The sequence below is a fragment of the Nansenia antarctica genome, assembly GCF_963989245.1.
Source record: "Nansenia antarctica genome assembly, chromosome: 5".
Lineage (NCBI taxonomy): Eukaryota > Metazoa > Chordata > Actinopteri > Argentiniformes > Microstomatidae > Nansenia > Nansenia antarctica.
This window is the reverse complement of record NC_137690.1, coordinates 61,561,643-61,570,124: the sequence shown is the minus strand read 5'-3', so window position 1 is coordinate 61,570,124 and position 8,482 is coordinate 61,561,643.

The window sequence follows — 8,482 nt, the reverse complement described above, 5'->3', positions numbered from 1 at the left end:
AAGACTGCTGCAGTAAAGGCCTGACAAAGCATCACAAAGGAGGAAACCCAGCATTTGGTGATGTCCTTGGGTTCCAGACTTCAGGCAGTCATTGCCTGCAAAGGATTCTCAACAAAGTATTCAAAATGAACATTTTATTTATGATTATGTTAATTTGTCAAATTACTTTTGAGCTCCTGAAAATAGGGGACTGTGGGGGGACTGTGCATAGGGGACTGTGCAATTCCTAAATGTTTCATACAATATTTTTGTTCAACCCCTTACTTTCAATTAAAGCTGAAAGTATGCACTTCAATTACATCTTGATTGTTTCATTCCAAATCCATTGTGGTGGCATACAGAGCCAAAATTATGGAAATTGTGTCACTGTCCAAATACTTCCGGACCTAACTGTATGTGCTTTAGAAATGAGAAGATTGTTTTGGAAGAAGGGACATCTCACAACTGAGATTGAGCTGGTCATTTCAAACAGCTATTTTTCAACTAAAATGAACTTGTCAGTGAACAGTGTCTGGAACAGAATATCACACAGATACTCAGTACCTACAATAGCTGCACACTTCACTGACAAGTGGATACATTAGATTGAATGTAATGAAAAACAATTAAGAGTTCCTAAGAGATTTATGAACTTGTAAACGTATCTTTAGTGTCAGAACTGTCCCGAAGACTTAACTGTTCTTATATCCAGAGTATGTGATCCTTTTCATCCTAGACAATAGCAGGGCTCACACTCTCATGAAATCATCGACAAAACTTTGAACTTCAACTCAAACGCCCTCTGCATATTTATTCACAACCACTAGCCATTCTAAAATAAAGCTCTAGCTGGACAGACTCTCACTGGTCTTAAATTGTATTATATGTTGGATTTTTTTTCTCTGAAACCACGGCCTGAGCTATCCACCAATTAGCTTGTAGCCGTGGACTCCAGTGACATTGTGCGGAGATATTTCTGTCACGTTTATTATGCGTTTGCTGACCAGAATATGAGTCATGTGGACACGGAGGGAAGCTAACTATGTGTTAGGCCGAACCAAGGGAGGTTCCCTACTTTGATTTTTCTCTTCACTTTTTCGTGACATGCACTTTCTCTCACTAATCTTCAGCTCTCACAGACAGAGGTTGCATATTGTTGTTGGATAACCCCTGGATACTCTGGATGGTATCTTAGAAAATCCAAATGAACACATTTCCCCTTCTTTGGGAGATAAAAGTAAGCGATGATCATCACTGAAGGCAGCTGAAACACTGAAGACTCTGTATAAACACATCAGATGTAATATTGATGCTACTACGAGAGAGCACACAGCTGTGCAGAGTTGTCTGTGCCTCGATTGTTATCTACCTCCAATGGGACAGTGATGAGCTCAAAGCCTGCCCTCAGCCTTGTTCATTTGCGTTTGTTGACTCATATTGAGACTCTCAGACCCTACACCACCACCCCCATCTCCATCCCTGAGGTTAGAACTCCCAAATAACCCCACCCCCTCACTCCAAGCACTTAGTAACAGAGCTCTGAAACGTATGAGAGATATGTTCCACTGTGCAAAAACAGCCTGCAGATGTGTGGTAGCCTGAAGGAGCAGAGAGAGAGAGGGAGAGAGAGAGAAAAAAAGGAAGAGAGAGAAAGAGAGAGAGAGAGAGAGAGAGAGAGAGAGAGAGAGAGAGAGAGAAAGAGAGAGAAAGAGAGAGAGAGAGAGCTTGGGGGGGGGGGGGACCACATACAGACTTGGATTCTGAGTTGTATAATTTGAAGCACATAAAGTAAATGAGCGCTCCTTAAAACGTGTGGCCTTTTTTTTTTTCTTTACAGGTTTAACCCATGATTCTTTCCCTCCCTGTGCCGGAGGTAGAGCAGAGAGAGCATGTCAGTAGCCTCAGCATTCTGATATGCGCTCAGGCCTGTTGGTCGTGCTGAATTCTTTTGACACAGCCGGGTTGTTTGATAGTGCTTTCAGACTCATGCCTGTACCAGCAACCTCTTGTGAGAAAACCACCAATGTTTTTATTTACTTAGTTGCAATGATCCCAAATGAAAATTGTAAAATGCATCAGATCCTTGATTTTGTCAAGTTCTTCTGCAGTTCACATGCCCACTACAACAATACAATCATGAGAACAGTAACATTTTCTGCAAAACAGTTAGTAATTTCACATAAAATGCTATTGTTAAGCATCTTTTTGCAAAACTGTTCACACAACTCTCTAAAGAAGGCACAAATCTATTGAGTAAATGTTGACAAACAAAACTGAACTAATTCCTTGCAGCCTATAGCCATTCCTTCCATTATAGTGAATCTCTACTCAATACATGGACACTCTCATTGCTAGATAGATAGGTATACATGAATGTTATTTATATTTATACTAAGTATTCATATTCTCATATTCTCTGTAACACACATTACAGCATTACAACGTGTTTCTGCTGCATACAATTCTTACTGTTGTTTTCAATTGAAAGGCACAATGCATATTGATGGTTAAAGTTACTATTAAGTGTGACATTATTAAATTAATGGTTGAATTAATATTTGATTAGATGACAAATGACACTGTTTGGATGCACTGATTTGCTGTTGTGATATAGTAGTGCCATCTGCTTAATATACAAGGTGTATTGGCAACAGTCTTACTGTAAGTGTTCAGAGGAACAGGTTAACTTTTTTGAAAAGTTTAATGCTGTTTTACGATGTGCTCAAGCAATCAAGAAAAACTGTAACATCTTACAAAGTTTGTACTCTCACAAAATGCTTGTGGAAGTGGATTTTGATATTTAAAAAAAAAAGAATTGCCTTACTAAAGAGTTATTGTTGCATCATTTGACCTGCATCCTAGCACACATCAGAGTAATGCGCTATTTTCCTAGTTTTGGCCAATGAATTACAGTTTTTCTCTATCGCTTCCACACATTTTCTGAAAGTGTGGCACATTTTCTCTTAACTCTAAACACAAATCCAAAACCTCACATACAAAACCCTAAACTCCACAAATCTCTTGCAAAAGCAAACACTGCATTCAAAATAATGTTATGTCTTCTCAAAATGAAACGTTGTCGTCAAATGACACACACACACACACACACACACACACACACACACACACACACACACACCATCATGAGTAGACACTTCTAAGAACCAATAGCACACTGATGTGCTCAATGGGAAACACTAGTGTTTTCCATGTGAACACAAGAGATTTTATCAAGGAAGATTGTGCCAAAATGAGTGAAAAGCAGGAAATGTGTTTGTGGTACACGATTCAGGTTTTGGTCATTGTGTCTCAAGTTCCGATGTTAGTGTGAAAGCGATTGAGAAAAACTGCGATAGTCTTAAGCAGCTTTATAATTCAGTATGCTGAATTTTGCAGTAGATCTTTTTCCTTTCAGATTCTTTCCTTTGATATTTCATATGGAAAGTTCATCACCACAGTATCCAGAGTAAGAAAGAGAATATCTGCCTTGGAGTAAAGCCTGTAATTTTAAAACCTCAGCTGCCTAGCCGTTGCCTGTGTGTGTGTGTGTGTGTGTGTGTGTGTGTGTGTGTGTGTGTGTGTGTGTGTGTGTGTGTGTGTGTGTGTGTGTGTGTGCGCGTGTGTGTGTGTGTGTGTATGTGTCTGTGCAGTGTGGAATTCTCTATATAAAAAAACCTCCCTCTTTCTTCATTTCTTGTCTCTCTTCTCTCTCAGTCCTCCTGTAGTCAGTCAAGTGATTATGGGAGTGTGTGCTCCTCCTATTTAATCACTAACTCTCTACTGTCTCTCTCACAGAACCACCCCCACAGGCTAGTCTTTTGGACCTGTGTGTGGCCCTTACGTTGGCATTAGCAAGTGCATGAGGGTAATAGAGATAACATGCAATACGGGATTGAAAAAACAATCAATACCACATTCTTTATCCAATTCTATATAGCAGTGTTAATCACATAAAATGTGTTACCTGTGTAAAGTTACCTGCCCAATGTCTAGCCCCACCCTCTCTCTCCCTTTGAGTCTTAGAGGTGTGTAGCTAAGAGTGTTTCAGAGGTTCTCTGGGCATGCCTTCACAGGGTGTGTCTTTCAGCCTCAGTGCTCAGAGAGAGGTGAACAGGGGATGTCCCCAGGCCATTCACTCAACCTGCATGTCTCACACAATGACCGAGTATTAACTCTACAGACAAATCTTCCCCCTGTAGGCATGGACTTGCACTAAGGTTTTGTATGTGACTCTAAACAGCCAACATGTTGTTCAATGGCTGTTGTAAATAAATGTATGTTTCTGCAAACAACTTCTAACTCCATAATACAGATTTGAATAGATCCTTGAGAATTATTCTGTAGTGTAGATGTGTTGGTAAAATCTTCAGTAAAACTGTAATGTACTCAGAATACATTTTTGTATGACCAAAGGTCATGTAAGACCTGTCCCTGGTGCTGTTGATGTGGCAGTGTACCAGCTGACTGGTAAGGCATACAATCACACTGACATGAAGGGATTCGTTCGGCCCCTAATCCACAGCGTCTGCCTCTGGATCAGGGAAAAATGGGAGACGCTGTGATAGAGGCTGAGTGAGGCGAGCCAGAGCCAAGAACGCAGCACATCTGGAATCTGACTACAGGCAGTGCTGGCAAGCCTGACGCAGAGACCGGAGGCAACAGTGGAAAATGGCTGAAATCAAAAGAGCAGAGAGATGGGGAGAATAGGAACTCTTCTTGGAGTCGTTGAGAAGGTCTTTCAGTGGAGAACATGGTGATCTTCAGTACATAATCCTAACAACTACATTGTCACTGGTTGATTATTTAGCCTACTTAGGACATAGATGACTAAATGCTATTGTTTAATTGCTTTTCTGGAATGTTTTGGATAGGGTTCTATATAAAGCGCTTATCCAATGACTATTCTATGTAGATAAATGTCCACCACATGAGACATGGAAATCAGGGTCACATAATCCAGATCTAACCATTCGGGTGAGCGGTTGTACTTCCGTTTTCTTACAAAATCAAAGTCTCTCCGCAGAAACATTAGCTAGAGATCGGACATCTTGATAGGTTGTATTGGTGTTTGAAGGGAAACATTGGGAAGCGTGGTGAGAGATAAACAGCGTGACAGACCTGATGAGGAACTCCTTGACCCTTAGAGAACCTCACATTCCAGGGCTACGTGTTGGTCCAGCCAGCCACTACCATACAGCCCTGTAGACGACAACTACACTATTAGCCCAAACAACACTCCATGCTTTGATAATTCTGAAAACATGTGTATGTGAAGATGAGTTGCTTGAAGTTGCTTGAAGATGAAGTTGCTTCAACTGCTCGTTTGGATAAGTAAGGAACTATTGGTTCCTTTTGTAATAGTGTAATAAAGGATATCGATACATTCAGTACCATAGGGTTTGATAAATACAGTAGCATACTACACTGTTATAAATACTACACAAATGTCTTTTTTTTTTTTAAATACACATTATCTGTGCTAGTTTCTACAATTCCTTCACTGCTGCATAGAGTCTTAGAACAACACAGTTGTCTTATCTGTCATAATCAAAGCAAACTGGAGACTTCAGATTCCTCTATGCAGTCTGGTCTCGAAGTGCTTCAAAGCTTTGGAACCTCTGCAAACATGGCCATGTAACAGGAGTGGGAGCTCAGCCATCTTTAAAACACATTTTATTCCTCACGCCCCTCCCCTATTATCCCCCCTCTCTCCTTTGACTTGGAGAGAGTTGAGCTAGGGTTGTCTGGATGTTCCAGTGATGACTAATTTGTCTCTGGCACTCGGTGGTGGGAGGAGAGAGAAGGCCAGTGCTGCCCCATGGAAAAAGAGGAGCACAGCCACCATTTTGAGAACGCTTGTATCAGTTGCTAGATTGGGACCCCAAGCTCATATTGTCTTCCTCAAGTTTTTTTTCTTTATAAGAGTCGTCATCAAAGTCGAGTCCATCATCAAAAATGGAACATGCCCTCATGAAACATCAGGAAACAGCATGTAACCAACTTTGGCAACTTTTACAATGTCCACCTGTAAAGAAGTGTAGAATTTTACAGACTGAAAATACTAGTCATGATTGGTGGTCAATTAGAATAAAAATGACTGTGTTATCATTTGACAATTATATTATACAATGAAGGTATAATAAACAAATACATTTACGATGAGCAATTTCTTAGGGCTGGATGTGTAGGTACAGAGACAGGACTTTGAATAAAAGTTAAAATGCACAACACCTAACAATAAGTTATTGGTCTACTTTCTACTTGGTCAAGTACAAACATTGAAGTCTTATTACATTCTGATTTGAGTGTAAATAGTCATGAATGAATCGCTTTAAAGTTGCATTGTGTTTCCAAGGGATATGTGGTGTGATTTCACCTGGCATGTGAGCTTTTTCTCAGAGAGAATGATCTCCAGTATACTTTTGCTCCTTTCTATACTAAGTCTACTTCACACTTCATAACAGTACATGATTACACTTTTTATAACTTTGATGTTCAGATGTAGTTATACACTTTTGAATTTGAGATAACTTCAAACACTTTCAATGTGCAGTCCAAGTGATGGGAAGAGGCACAGTGAGTATTTGTGCAGGGTAGTTGTGGGACTGACATGTCTGGTCCTGTGGCCAGGTAAGGGGTGCTCACAGAGGGGGGGGGGGGAGAGAGAGAGAGAGAGAGAGAGAGAGAGAGAGAGAGAGAGAGAGAGAGAGAGAGAGAGAGAGAGAGATGAAATTAGATCTTCCTCACTCACACCTGTCTTTTGTATTTTCAAGCAGTCTACCTCCATTGCATTCCATAGAAATGTATGGGTTTCTCTCGAATAAAGGGCTTAATGCTTTTTGAACACTGGATCAAAGTTTAAACTACAGAAATAACCTGTGGTAAAAAAGTGTTTAAAAATAGTGATTGTATGTACAGAGTTGCATGTATCAAGCATTTTAAAATTAAAAGGATATTCACTGTCTTCATGGATGGAATTAAAATGATTTAGTTAACTACTGTATGAGTTATGGCATCTGCAAACAAGTCCTATAGGTGGGAAGTTGACTATAGGCCTATTAGTAAATTGAAGGTGCAGATGCAAAAAATTAAATAATGACGATGACCACAAGATACCGTAATTCCATCAAAGAATGCCAGTATTTCGGACACGTGTTGAAAAATGGAAATGGAAATATTTCCAATGCGTATAACCTTAAGGGCTCAAAATTTGATTTCAAATATCAAGGTACCCATGCATCCTCTTCGTGCGTAAAAGTGCTCCTTTAAATCCGATCGACAGAATAGAGAATCGGGCCAAAGATGCCCAGCGACGCGTTAATGCGCGCACAGCGGTGGACAGTTTACGCACCAGAGTAGACCCGGGCAGTGCGAAAGACGAGACACCGATGCCCAATGATCCCCATCCCCGCTCCGACGCACTAAACCCCCCTGCTCACACAGACACATCTCCGTGATGGGCATTATTAAAAAAAGGTCTGGGAAAAAATCTCGGTTCATTCTCCTTTTTAAACCTCTACATTGTCCACGTCCTCAGAAAGAATGGATCTAATTAAAACGTTGCACTCGTCATCATCGCCAAAGCATTGCCAATGTTTCGGGTAGAAGGCTGGAAGATGGACCACATGACCAAGTCGGGCTGTGCTGGGATGGGAGTCATATAGGAGTTCTCTTTTCCTATTGGTCTGGGGGCAGACTTTTGACACGCAGACAAGGGAACCTCCTGCCATATAAATAGGGCTGATTGGACTTTATTATTCTAGCATCACGGCAGCAGGTTTCTGCTAAGTTTGGAGTTACTTTGTCACCACAACTGTATGTCTGCTTGAAGTAGTTAAATCAAGGCAAGGCAGCACAAGGAGTCTGCATGTCCGGTTAGACATGCTCAGCTTTGTGGATAATCGGATTCTGTTGCTGCTTGCAGTAACTTCAAGCCTAGCAACATGCCAATGTAAGTTTGATTATCTGCTTTTTTTTGTGTTTGACCGTGGATTTTTGGGCCCGTTTTAACAGAGTTCGTGAGGATTTCACAACGCTTATGCTTGGCTTGATTATTGGGAAGATACATGGAAATTAAACCGAGGACAGCTAAGAGCGCTTTTGGGGTCTTCCCTCTGGCTATCCCATATAAAACGGATCCTCGTCATTCGGTGGATTGTTCATTCTTTTCCAAGGATACAGTTGCCATTTGAATAGTGGCTGAGAGGCAATGATGAAAAAAGTTACCACGGCATTGAAATAATCATTTAAAGTAGGCCTAGTTAATCTAGTGACTTTTAATAGGTAGTAGCGCAATGGAACTATCAACGTTTAGACTAGAGTTGGAATTTAACTCCTAAGATGAAAAAGTTTGGGGCGTTGTACATATTGTTCCAGGCGTCTAGGGAATGAACCTTTATTATAGGGAATTGAAAGGATGCCCCCTGGTGGTAGCGTTCAGGAGCATCACTTTTTAGATCTTTACATCGAGTTCATTTATATAGGGAAGAATCTATCTCGAATC